This window comes from Oryza sativa, chromosome 9 (genome assembly GCF_034140825.1).
Source record: "Oryza sativa Japonica Group chromosome 9, ASM3414082v1".
Classification (NCBI taxonomy): domain Eukaryota; kingdom Viridiplantae; phylum Streptophyta; class Magnoliopsida; order Poales; family Poaceae; genus Oryza; species Oryza sativa.
Window position 1 is genome coordinate 17,039,301 of NC_089043.1, and position 13,954 is coordinate 17,053,254.

Consider the following 13,954-nt stretch of genomic DNA (forward strand, 5'->3'; position numbering starts at 1 on the left):
CGGCGTGCACCTGCGATCGGGAGAGCAGGTCTCCGGAACCTCTGCCTTCGACGTCCTGCACCGGGAGAAGGCGGCAATAAGGTTTTTGGGAAGCGCTTTGCGCGACTGCTCCCTGTTCGTCTGCGACGGCTCGTCTTCCTCTTTACTCGCGTGCTTCGTGCCTTTGTAGATGCCTGCGAAAAGTTTCGACCGAGCAGCCGGTCTTTCCGCCACCTCGGTACGTGTTCAATATGTTGCGCATATTTGATCTGTTCATGTTATACTGTGTAGTTTACATGTGTAGATCTAATGATGCGTTCATACTAGTTTTCATCTGTAACGTCATGATCTATTTATGGAATAGATTAAATCATTATATGCCTATAATCTCAACAGTTAGTCGTACCCCATGCATTGGATGCAATAATAGCTTCATCTATATTTTGCTTATCTGGATTCCAGAGGATGTGATCACTTCTGGAAGTGGCCTCCATTGCTAATGCCTAAAGTACTCTCTCCATCTTATCCAATACAGAATGCAATTCTAAAATTCATAATGTAAATTAGTAGGGAATGCTAAAAAGAATTTAATGTCTCTTATTAAAAGAGGAATTGGTGGGAGTGAAAGAGCTGTTCGGGGTAAGCTGATGATTAATGTGTTTAATTAGGGAGAGACTGGAGGAAGGGGGAACAGATACCCCGAAGAAATCGAGCATGAGAAGAAGGGCGTGGGAAAGATCGTGCATACGTAGTGTTTCAAAAGGCAAGGTGAAACAATAATCTTTTCTTAATTTTGTTCTAAACCATGTAACTTACAGAAACAATTCTCACCCCGTATACTACTAGTAATACCCGTGAGCGGGAGAAAAGGAAAAAAAAAACGATGACGCGTGCAAGAAATGATCGGGTGTCGACGGCCTGTTATATCTGTCATCGTCATCGTCATCGTCAGTTCGTCGCTTTTGTGTTGTCTCAGTTTGGAGTTTGGGCCGATCGATCGAGACACTTGGCGTTTGGCAACCGGGTCGCGTTCCGATCGAGCTAACCGCACACCTTAGGGGTGACCAAAAGGTGCTCGGTCTCGACACGTTCCCTTCACAGAACGACACTATACCAAAACATACATGTTTAAACTACAGGTCCTTAAATCTACATATATGTATCTCTCTCTCTCTCTCTCTATATATATATATATATATATATATATATATATATATATATATATATATATATATATATATATATATATATATATTTATATATATATATATATATTTATATATATATATATATTTATTTATTTATTTATTTATCACAAAACTATAGATGTAGTGTCGATTTATCCTATAACTATACTACATCCGTTCTAAAATATAGCTATTTTTAGCGTTGTACTTTGTTTCAAAATAAAGCTATTTCTCCACTTACCTCCTTCTCTCAACCAACCACAACTATTCTCTTTCATCTACTTTTTTTTCTCAACCAATCAGTAATCACACACTTCTAATCATTACCACATACTTTTTTAATACTCATGACAACCTAAAAAATGCTTACATTTTAGCACGGAGGAAGTAATGTTTTAGGCTCTAACATAATATTACTACTAAGGATTTAAATTCTAAAATCTACAGTTTTGTTATAAATTCACTGTTAAATTTGTAGCTTTATGATATATTGATTTAAATATGTAGTTTTGCAATAATCTTTGTTGAAAGATGGACCAATCGGTGGTGTTTGTGTGCGCTGGAGAGCATGGTCTTCATGGATACCTCTTTTTCTTTCCTAGGCTTTGTTTTCAGTCATAAATTAAAGGTAAAATTGGTATTATAGCATTGAAAGTTCACGTTTTTTTATAACACCGAAAGATACCAATTCAGTTTAATAGCACCCAAAGTTTACCCTGTTCCCATTTTTAACACTTACGTCAATTCTCGATCGTTTTCCGTCTGCCTTTATCGCTATTGATTTAGCCACGCACACGATATGACGTTTCTACCTCTAATTGTCATGCATTCTACTTGTACTTGTGAAGGGTACAAACGTTATATCACGTGTGTGGCTGGGTCAATAGCGATCAAGGCTAACAAAAATCGATCGAGAATTAACGGAAGAGTTAAAAATAGTAACGGGTGAACTTTGGGGGCTATTAAAGTGAACCATTATCTTTTGATGCTATAAAAAATGTGAACTTTTTATGTTATATAACCAATTTTGTCTAAATTAAAAGAAAAAATTACATCAGAGGTCCATCATCTTGTCACCGAATTACAAAATCGTCCCTTAACCCGAAAAGCAGATATATGACATCCCCAACTTATAAAACCGTGTTACATTGGGTCCTAATTAAGGCAGTATTGCCACCAGTTTAGCTGACGTGGCGAGCTGACTTCGGTCAACCATGTTGAGTCAGCATAGAACCCACGTGTCATAACACATTGAAAAAAAAGTCTCTCTCTCTCTCTACCCACCATTGGCCCTGTCGGAGTCCAATGCGTAGCAGATGGCAGAGGAGGGGCACGACGGCACCGGTGTGCACCGGGGGGGGGGGGGGGGGGGTGCTTGGTCGCTAGCGGCGACGCTCCAGGCAGAGACGACGGCCGTATCGCCATCCGCGTCAGTAGGCCCATCACCTCGGAGGGTTGGGGAAGTGACCCCGACGAACCCTGGCGATGGCAGAGGCGGAGGTGGAAACAGAATCCCTCCCAATGGGGTGGTGGCTGGCGAGGAGAGGTGTCCATCGAGGGAGCGGTCGCGGCCTCCTCGTTCAACGACACACCCCGAGCAGCGGCGCAGTGGTGACGGTGGGGCGGAGAAGGCGGCGGTAGCGGAAGACGTCGGGCTTGCCCCAGAGCTTGTCGAGGCGCGCAAGCGGTGGCGGCCTTAAGGAACTCGCGGTGCCGGTGGTCGATACCTTGGGGTTGATGGAGGCGAGCTCGTGGAGGTTCCTTAGTGGGAAGGAGAAGGTCGGGCCGCGGAAGCCGTCGGCAAGCGCCGCTACCGCCTTTCCACCGCCAGCCACCACTGCAGCCTTCCCGCCAAGCTCCCCGCCTTTCTCCGCTCCGTCTCCATCCTCCGAGCTCTTCGCTATTCTCCGCCCCGACGACCGACTGCCATCTTCGCTGTGGGGACCTTGCCGCTGCCTAGGGAGCACCATCGCCGCCGGCCACCACCCCCTTCCTGTCTCCTCGCCGTCAACGCCCAGCTCCTCTCCGCCGGTCTACTCCCTACCCATCGCCAGCGAGCGCTGCTGCCACCAATGAGGGCCACCGCCAGCCGTCGCTCGCCTCTGGTTCTCCCCGCTCGTCGCCGGCCGCGCCCCTCCCCCGCCGTCGGTAGCCGGCCATGTCTCTCCCCCATCGCCCATCGCCGGCCCTTCTTCTCGTCGCCATCGCCAAGAAGATGGGAGGATTGGAGGAGAGAGTTAGATAGGTGGAGAGAGAGAGAGGAGGGGAAGTAAATGGCTGGCATGTGAGGTCCACATGGGTTTTACGTGGGTACTACGCTGACTTAGCTGCCACGTCGGATAAAATCGGGAATAATACTGCCTAACGACTTAGAGTGATCCGGTTTTCTAAGTTGACAGATGTCACATATCTTGTTTTTTAGTTCAGGGATGATTTTATAACTCGGTGACAAGATGAGGGACCTCCGGTATACTTTTTCCAAATTAAAACGCTCTCGGCTTTCCCAGTTTTGTGAGAGAATGCATTGGGCTTTGTTTCCACGAGGAAAAAGTACACCAAAGGTCCCTGAACTTGTCATCGGGATAAAAAACGTCCTTAAACTGCAAAACCAGATATGCGGGGGTTTCTTAACTATACAAAATCGGTCATCCGAGGTCGTTTGCCGAGCCGACGGGTAGGGAGTAGACGGCCAGGCAGTGAGCGGGGCTGAACGGCGCCGCCGCGACGGCGGCGGCCGCGCACACCTCGTGGATCCTCGCTTCGAGCCTCTTGACCTGCAGGCAAACGGTATGGAGCATTGGAGCAGCAGCACCACCATCAGCCAGAACTAGCGGGGACGGCGGGATCCGCGAGGACGCCATATTGGTAGGGACGCGATGCCACACCGACTCCACCTTGATGGTGCCGATGCCGCAGGCAAGCTCCCCCATGGTGCCAATGAACTGCGCCGCCCACGGCTGGTTACTCGCAATTGATGTCGCCTACACTTCCCATGTTCTCTGCATCGATCAATCTGACCTTGTGACTGCATGCATTTCTAGCTCCCAGCTACCTGTGTCAAACATTCCATTTGCAGGATAATAGCATGCCAGAGCCAGATAACAAGAACAAATTAACCGATACTTGAAGAACCGAGACTAATCATCGCGTGCAAATGCAGCTGGGCCTCTTTAATCTACCCATGACAATACTGTCAGCCAGGGTCAACTAGTGCTCGGGTCCTCCTCCGCTCAGACCCCTTCGTTCACTGAGCTGCTCGTCACTGGGGTGGTGGCGTCGGCGGGCGGTGATGCCATTGGCAACCGCGAGCAGAGTCCAGTCTTCCCAATCTCTGCTCCGAAGGATCTGCGTGCTCGAGCTCTTCAGCGCACACCGCGTCTAGTCGCTCCACCACGTCCGCGAGGAAGAGGCGGCGCGCCTCGTCCGCGTCGTCGCCGACAAGTGTGCCATGGGTGGCGTCGGCGTCCTCCTTATACTGCCGCTGCATAAGGTCACTGATGGGGCCATCAGTTGCAGGAGGAGGCGGCGTCTTCATCGGCTCCAACACGGCTGGGGAACCCATCGCCTTCTCCGACTTCGCCATGGTGTTGCGTACCGTGAGGCCATAGGCGATTTGGGAGGAGGGGTTGTCGGGGGCGGTGGATGTGTCGAGAACAAAGGAGGGGTCGCCGGCGGCGGATGCGGCTCCGCCGCTGTCCCGCCGTCCCGCCCGCCACCTCCCCGCACCACGGCTGCTGCTCCCGCGCCCGCCGCCGCCGCTCCCGCTCCCTCCTCATCTCCACGGCCGACGACCTCCTCAGCCTCCTCGACGACAACGACGACGATGACAACCCGTTCCCCGCTGCTGCTAACGCCGCCGCCGACCCCGGCCGCGCACGCCGCCGTGGGCGCCCTAGCGCTGGCATCCCCATACCCAGCGAGAGGGAGGGAGGAAGCAGAGAAAGAGAAGAGGGGAAAGGGGAAGTTGACGCGGATACGTGGGGCCTACGTGGGTCCCACGTTGATTGAGCCGCCATGTAGACCAAAACCGTGGTCAAAACCACCGAAGAATCTCGGTGTAGGTTTTATATAGTTAAGGGACCCCGCATATCTGGTTTTATGGTTCGAGGATGTTTTTATCCTGATGACAAGTTCAGGGACCTTCTGTGTACTATTTACTTTCCACGAGGGGAGAAAGCATCGTGGGCTTTTTTTTTCTCTCCCGCGGGCTCTAGGCTTTTATATCTCTAACAAAATTTACAAGGCCCACTTAACAAAGTACGCCACGCGCGCTGCTCGCGAGGGAGTTTAGCGCTGTACGCAGCCAGGGGGCGGATGAGAACCACGATTAATCGTACGGCAAAAAAAATGGCTGAAATTTTTCTAAATTTCATGTGACAACCCCTTCTTAAATACATGATGCTGTTGATTTCTACGTTGATGTTTTATCATTCGTCTTTTAAAAAAATATTATTTATTTTGTTGTGATTTGTTTTATCATCAAATAAACTATAATCTTAACTTATAGTTCATATATTTATACTAAATTATTAAATACAACGAATAATTAACCGTTATGAAAAAAGTCAACGATACCATATATTAAAAAAATGAAGGTCGTAGTAATAACCTTAAATCGGATGAGATATATCCTAGTAGTACTTTGAATCTGAATAGAGTTTAAGATTTGTAGTATTAGGGTGTGTCAAATTTAGTCATAGTTGTTATATTTTGAGATGAAGGTAGTAGATTGTTAGTCTGCATATATGCGTAGGCATCATTATTAGTGTTGTCTAAAAGGGAACATATTCTATACACACAAGTTTTCTGTGCACACTCCGTATACACCAACTAGCAAATATCACGAAAAATTCTAAAAAAATATTGACATATGCACTCTTAGTAGTATTTCACATATATCTACAAAGTGGTAGTTCTACCACTAGACTCAACTCCCATAATAATGCACGCACTCCTAGACTCAACTAATAAGAGCAGGTACAATAGCAGGCTATAAGCTAGCTGCAAACATATTTTAAGAAGATAAATCAGGAGAGAGAAAAGCAGCGGGCTACAGATTTGTAGCCAGCTGTAGCACGGACTCCAAGACGCAGTGTGTCTATGACAGGTGGGACTAGGTATTAATAGTGTAGTATATAACTATTGTATAAATAAGCTATTAGATTGACTATATATGAATTGGAGCTAGTAGTTGGCTATACTATTGAACTTGCTCTAAGGCCTTCATACTAAACAAAAATCAGAGAGGATTACCCATAATAATGCTATTAAGAGTGATATGTGTAATCAAAGCAAAGGCCAAAGTGATATGTGTAATACTATTAAGAGTGCATATGTCAATATTTTTCTAGAATTTTTTATGATATTTTCTAGTTGGTCTACATGGATGATTACCCATAAGAGTGCAAAGCAAAGTCTAATCAAATTAATTAAGCAAAGGCCAAAGTCATACAGCAAAAATCAGAGAGGATTACCCATAATAATGCACGCACTGTAGCCAAAGCAAAAAATAAAAAATGAAAAATCAGAGAGGATACAAAATCCTAATCGTTTACAGAGGATAAATGACAACATCAAAATGACCGATAATCCCAGAAAATCAGTTTTTTATTCACTGTTTCGCTTCTCAAGGACACGTAATCAAATATGATGAATAATATAATGCAAACACAAGATCGACGCTACAAAAATAATAAAGGTGGAAGCACAAACACACAAACAAATCCGAAAAATTAGTAAAGCACACATTGCAATATAATTAGGTTCCACACCACGCAGACAAATAAAATAGTCCATCGTATCCTTCCTAGCTAAGGCCTTCATAGTCATACTCAGACCAAGATAGCTCGAGAGAATAGACCCACATCCACGTATAGGTACGTACAGATACACAACGAGTGAAGAATCAGAATTCACAGCCGGAATCAAAAGAGCTAGCGGGAGAGCGCAGCCTAGCCGCAAACGCACGCAGCTACGCCACCATCGCACGTCCATCCGCAACCCGCAGCAGCGCAGCAGACCCCGGCATCAGATTGGGTGCACAGACAGAACGAGCAGTCCCCGAGCAGCCGCAGGCCGTGCTGCTCCGGCGCCGGCGAGGCGTCGACGGCCATCAGCTGCTGGTGCCCCAGGATTAGGGCCAGCATGCATATCACGACGGCCATCTTGCGAGTGGCAGTAGCAGAGTTTGTAGCCATTGCGGCAAATCTAACTATATGCAGGTGTAGCTAGCTAGAGCTTTCTTTTTACAAGTGTGTTACCAGGTATAGAAGGATGAGAAATGTGAAAGAACACGCCTCCGCTATTTTATAGACAACACACAACACTCGGCCGTCTATAAAATAGTAGAGACAAACTGGCTAGCTAGGGACTGAACAATTAATGTATATATGGAGCTTGCACAAAATATTATTACTTCTAGTTACTGTGCGAGCTGTACACATGCATCCTCATCTATCAATCATCCGAGTCCACTTCAATTTTCGTCTACAATTTTGGTGGTTATATCCATTCGCTATTCTACCCTGGCCCTCTGCGATCCCTCCTACGCATGGTTGCATGAACAATCGATCTTGTACGTCGCCTACAAATCTGTCTGGCCCGTTAATATTCATGTGCACAACAGTTAATAAAAATATGTTCTATGTATGTTGCTCAAAACAGAGTTAAACTTATACTAGTGCTCAATATCATAGCTTTTTTTTTCGATTACCATTTCATAGTTGAGAGATGTTTTATTTATAAGGTGCTTGAGAAAAAGGCAACTTCGGTTTAAACTGATAAGCAATATAGATTTCTACAAACAGAAGTCATCTCTAATACACCCTAAACAAAAAACTTAGGTCTAACTAATGTAGTAGAAGAAAGTATTTCTTAGAAAATATATTTTTCGGATCATGAAGTAAATAATCCATTTTAACAATCTAGTGAATAAACTGATAAATATCCTCGTGTAGCCACTTATCATCCTCATTCTTTCGGGGGATTGCCATTCATTATCGGTTTCGTTCAATTCCTCTCACAAAGTGGTATCTTTTTATCACTCACCTCTTCAAAGTGGCAAAAAGTTAATTATTCTCAATTTTCAGGGGAGATTTTTCTTAAATAATCTAAGCAACTCATCAACAAGATTTCAAATCTTGCCATTATACAATCAAGACGTTTTAGCTTAGTCACCAAAATATATAAAACTATAAAACCATCTTTCCAAGCACCCTTATTTATTTTAACATGTAGTCTAAATTGAAGTCCCGCTTGTCAAAAGTTATAGGGAGGTCCCCGATAAGACCCATCTATGAAAATCAATTTTCATATGTGGTATATTTTTACAGGCGATCTTAAAAAAATCCTTAAAATCGGAGGCTGGACCGGTCACTCCCAGGCACAAGCTCTTTGCATCCCCTCTCTCCACCCTCGTCACTCTTTTCTCTATCCCCGAGCCAAAGTCCTCTTCTCTTTTCTCCTCCTAGGCACCGTTGTTTATGCGCACCCCTATCGTCGCCTCTTTTCCCACGTGCGTTTCGTGCAGTTGCTGCCACCACTGCCATGTTGGGTAACGAGGAGGCTGAAGGCTGTCAGATCTGGCAAGCCACCCGACTAGTGGATCTAGTTGGCCGAAGTCGGACGATGACAAGTCAGAGATGGGTGCGGGTGGGTCGATGATAAGGAGGAGCAAGAGTGTGGCAGAACATGGGACTACCAGATCTTGTGGCATCGGGCCTCGAGACCACCAGATCTGACGACAGAGGTCCTCGGTGGTGAGTGTTGGTGGTGGTGACAGTTCTTGGTTGACTTGGAGTCAATGACATGAGCTTTGGGGGGGGGGGGGTGGTGAAGAACAGCAACTTCACCGGCAACGAAGCGAGCTCATCGACAAGCACGGCCTGAGGATCTAATTGCAGCACAAGCTGCAGATCCAGCGGGTCGATGGCGGACATTGGTCTCAGGGATGCGAGGATGACCACAATTCGATGATAGTGACAACAACAAGTGCGACGTCTTATATATGCATGTGGTGTCATGTCCTACTATATTGAAGTACACCTGCACCTGTGTTTTCTTTATTCATCAACAATACATTTTCATTGTAGGAAAATTAGTTACACCGACATTGGGTTTAAATATAATAGGGATGTATAACAAACCAGCTCGGTTTGTTTGAGCTCACTGTCTTAACGAGCCAGCTCAGCTCGGCTCACGATCGAGCTGGCTTATTAACATATTAATTCTACATTTATGATTTCAAATTTACTAGTGTATCACAGAAAAACGTAATAATAAACACTAACTAATTAATAAATGGTTTGAATGTAATTAAGTGACTAAGCATTAGTTAAATAGTACTAAGTACATGAACATATGGTAATCTTTTGTGCTAATTAACAAGCTAAACAAGCAGCTCGCAAGCTATCTAGCTCGTTATGCTTACAAGCTGAAAGTCTAACTTGATTTGATTCATTAAGACTACGAGCTGATCTGAACCATGAACTTTAAGCTCTCCGTCCACCCCTTGTTTAAACTTCTATTTACTGAATCCATCTCATGAAGCGCTTCCATCTCATAAATAGACGTGAGCATATTACCTGCATGAAACTTTAAATTCACCACATACGAAAGAAAAAAAAAGGTTTTGCTAAAAATACGGCGCATATTTCTTTTACTTATTTCAGTCATATTTTTTAGTAAGTATACTTTTTATCTCTTCTAGTTTAAAGGTTATTTTTTCCTTATTTCAGTCACTTTTTTATTTTAGGACCCACTTTATTTAAGGTTAGATTTATTGGTTTAGGCTGTTAGTCGACCTTTTGTCTTAGAGCACCCGCAATGGTAAAGTAAGGTGCGCTCCATAAAAACATGTACATCTCAGCAATAGACTAGATTAATAGTAAACCGCCTCAATAGTATGTCTACATGGGTATCTATAGCTCTCTAATCCATTGTCTCGTTTTTCTCTATAGACTATCTCCAAGTTAGTAGATAGTTTTGCTCTCTCTCTCTCTTCATTTAATCTCTTCCAAGTAGGTAAATATGCTGACATGGATCTCTTGTAGAGAGCCTATAGATAACCATTGCGGGTGCCCTTACAGCTTCTCCCCTTGCCAGAACATGAGTAGTGTAGTTACTTTTTGGGTAAATTGCAGAAGATCTTGACCAAAAAATGGCTTCATGGCTGGTCTTCCTTTTTTTTTTAGTGCTGCTGTGGTTTGGAGAGCCTAACTCCTGATCACGGACAATTGATAGTTTTCCTACATTTTTTTGGTAATATAAATGGAGGGCGAGTGTACTCCCTTTGATCTAAAAAAAACAAGGACCTGGCTTGACTTGCAAATGCAACATTGAGACACATGCGCCTCTCTTGAGAAATGGTGGATGCATATCCTTTCCACTCCTCACAACCTGACAAAGCCGCTGAAATCCCTCTTGATTCTGGTAGTCTGCATACTCTTGTGAGAGCGCAATACACAAGTTTTTCAAAGCATAGTTGTAACTCCAGCAACCATAATCGCAAAAATCAATGAAGAGGATGTGATGTGGGCAAAGGCGGGAGTGCACAAGCTTCTAGATTTACCCGGTTTGGGAGAGATCTCCTAATCCTCCTGTTTTGCGCACTACTACAAGAAAATGTATTTTTTTCCATGTGGCCAAAATCTATTTTTTCTATGCGGTTAGGGCGCCCATATGCCTTGACAGGTCTACGAAAATAGTGATTTTTCCATATGGCTAAATTTGCATTTTCGCATGCGGGAGCCACATGCAAGAAAAAAAAATTCCGAAAAAAAATCACAAAATTAAACGTAGTCTAATAATAAAACAAATTACAGATTCCGTCAGTAAACTGCGAGACGAATTTATTAAGCCTAATTAATCCGCCATTAGCAAATGTTTACTGTAGCACCACATTGTCAAATCATGACGCAATTAGGCTTAAAATATTCACCTCGCAATTTACGCGTGATATGTATAATTGGTTTTTTCTACATTTAATACTCATGCAGGGTGCTCATCGATGGGTCGAAGAGCCACATCCTTCCTCGTCACAGCCCTCGTTGCTGAGCCGCGGCTCCAGATCGGATCGGCTCGTCGTAGCCCTTATCGTTGTCATCGATGGACCAGCCTGGCCGAATCCACGTGTGGTGTGGTTTGATCTGATCGTGAGCTCCTCTTGATGGAGCCAAAGCCGTCGCTGCTGCCGACCAGATCTGATATGAGTCGGATCAATTGTATTCAACACATCACCCATCAAAACATTAATCAACCATCCCGGAGCACGACTCTTCCCGGCCGCGGACCCAACGCAATGGCGGCGGCGGCTGCGGCGGAATGAGGCTGACGATGAAGCTGATCTTCGGTGTCGTCGTCTCCGATCAGATGGTCCTGATACAGGTGCGCTCCGGCGCGCGGCGTCAGCTGGTCAGGTGATCCATTGACGACGACGACGACGTGACGCCAGCAAGGCGCTCCCTCCTCCTACTGCCACCATGGGTGCGCTGCCTCCGTCGCCGGTGGTCAAGCCGGACATCGACGTCGTCATCGTTGACGGCACGTCGGCACAGTCGGTTGGGTGTCAAGAAACATGTCGAGCTCTATGTCTACCACCGCTTTGCCCGCTCTCACCTTACCCAGGTATGTCCTTCCATTCCATAATTTTGATGGTCTCCAAAATATATTTTTTACTATATTTTTCTATTATAATATATATAATAAATAAATAATTTTGTACTCCCTCCGTTTTAGGTTATAAGTCGTTTTGACTTTGGTGAAAGTCAAACTGCTTCAAATTTAACTAAGTTTGTTATTAGTCGCATGTATTATGCAATGCAGCTCGATTACCCATTGATGACCAAAACACTTATGAATTTTGCTCGGTCTTTCTGGTGCACACTGCAATGAGAAAATGCTAAAATTGGAAATAGGAGTTGTATTTTTAGATCATTGTTGCAAAGATACATGCAAATATTAGATGCAAATTTTGTAATGTAAAGTGTAGCTCTTCATCAACGAATTTGGATGTATTTATATCATGTTTTTCTTCCTTGTCCGTGAGGAAAAATAACCATTTACACTTTTAGCAAGTTTTTGTTATAAGAAAAAAGGATAAAAATGAGCTATATATTGAGTATTGGTTAAAAAGTGATTGATAGATTAAGAGAAAAGTTAATTGGCTTTCTATCTAGCTATGGTTTGTCGTGCCGCACTTTTTCCCATTACAACGTATGGGCAGTTTTTCTAGTGAAATATATATATCTTAACTACTTTTAAAAAAAATAACTTTCCGATCGTCGCAAAAATGTCCAACTGCGCGGCGCCCTCCCCTCCCTCTCGCATGAGCGCAATCGTGTACAGCGGCCAAACAAAAAAAAGGAAAAAATAGAGAATACAAAATCGTAATCATGTATGGAGGGCAAATCACAACGTTAACACTGACTGATAATAATCCCAGAAAACCAGTTTTTCATTCACTGTTTCACTTCACAAGGACACGTAATCAAGTATGATGAATAACATAATGCAAACACAAGATCGACGTTACAAAAATTATAAAGGTGGAAGCAGAAACATACAAACAAATCCCAAAAATTAGTAAAGCAAACGTTACAATATAATTATGTTCCACACCTGCACGCAGACAAATAAAATAGTCCATCGATATCATATCCTTCCTAGCTAACTAGAAAATGGGTGCGCCTTTGGCGCACCAACTAAGGCTATGTTCGGAGGAGGGGGTTGGGAACCCCTCCTCCCTGGCATGCAAAACGAAGTTCATTTTATTGCATGATTAATTAAGTATTATCTAATTTTATTTTGAAAAATGGATTAATATGATTTTTTTAAACAACTTTCATATAGGAAGTTTTTATATAAATCACACTGTTTAGCAGTTTGAAAAGCGTGCGCGTGGAAAACGAGATAGTTGGGTTGGGAAAATGGGGGGAAGAATACAGCCTAAAAGTACCCAGTAAATATTTATACCTTTGTTAGGATGTATAAATGTTTTAGAGTTATTTAGACTTAGTTTGATTTATTAGATATATATATATATATATATATATATATATATATATATATATATATATATATATATATATATATATATATATATATATATATATATATATATATATATATATATATATATATATATATATATTTATGATATTTCTATTTGGAAAATAAATCTGGAATTCTATTTGGGAAAAATTCTAGGTCTATAAATATTTTTTTCTAAGTTAATTGTCTGAGTTTGAATAAAATGCACCAATATATAAAATAATAAATAAATGCAATAAAGACATATTTCATGATGAATCTAATTAAACTAATTTGGTGTTACAGATTTTGTTTTTTTTATAAAGCCAACCGGTGTTAGAGAAGTTTAACTGAAAGATAAACTTAAATTACAATATGAACATATGGAGTCAGTGAATTTCCGTTGTATTTTAGAAAAAAGAAACATGAAATGCTAATATTGTTTTGTTTCCTATGCATATTGTTTAAGTCCCATTTATCTTTATGTTTGTGTATTTAATCTTGTGTTAAACATCAAATATGGCAACATATATTGCTTGACTTCGTGACTTTCTGATTTTTTTTTACTGTAGCATAAAAGTGAACACACTTTTAAAACACATAGTTCTTTGCTGCTCGACACGTATGCATGCGGTTGTCATAAATACATCTAATTAATCGATCAGTGATAGTCACAATTAACTTAATGTTATCGGTAGATATTTCTTTTATTGATGTAATATACTCCTTAGTTGATTATAAGTTATAGCAGAATCTAATAT

At 42.8% G+C, this 13,954-nt stretch overlaps 1 long non-coding RNA gene across 1 annotated transcript; it reads left to right on the top strand.

Annotated features, from left to right (window-relative positions):
• Nucleotides 1–11,410: 11,410 nt before the first annotated feature.
• On the top strand, nt 11,411–12,034 carry LOC136351906 (uncharacterized). Its single transcript, XR_010735186.1, has 2 exons — nt 11,411–11,789; nt 11,901–12,034. It is a non-coding gene; the product is annotated as an uncharacterized lncRNA (long non-coding RNA).
• Nucleotides 12,035–13,954: the final 1,920 nt, after the last annotated feature.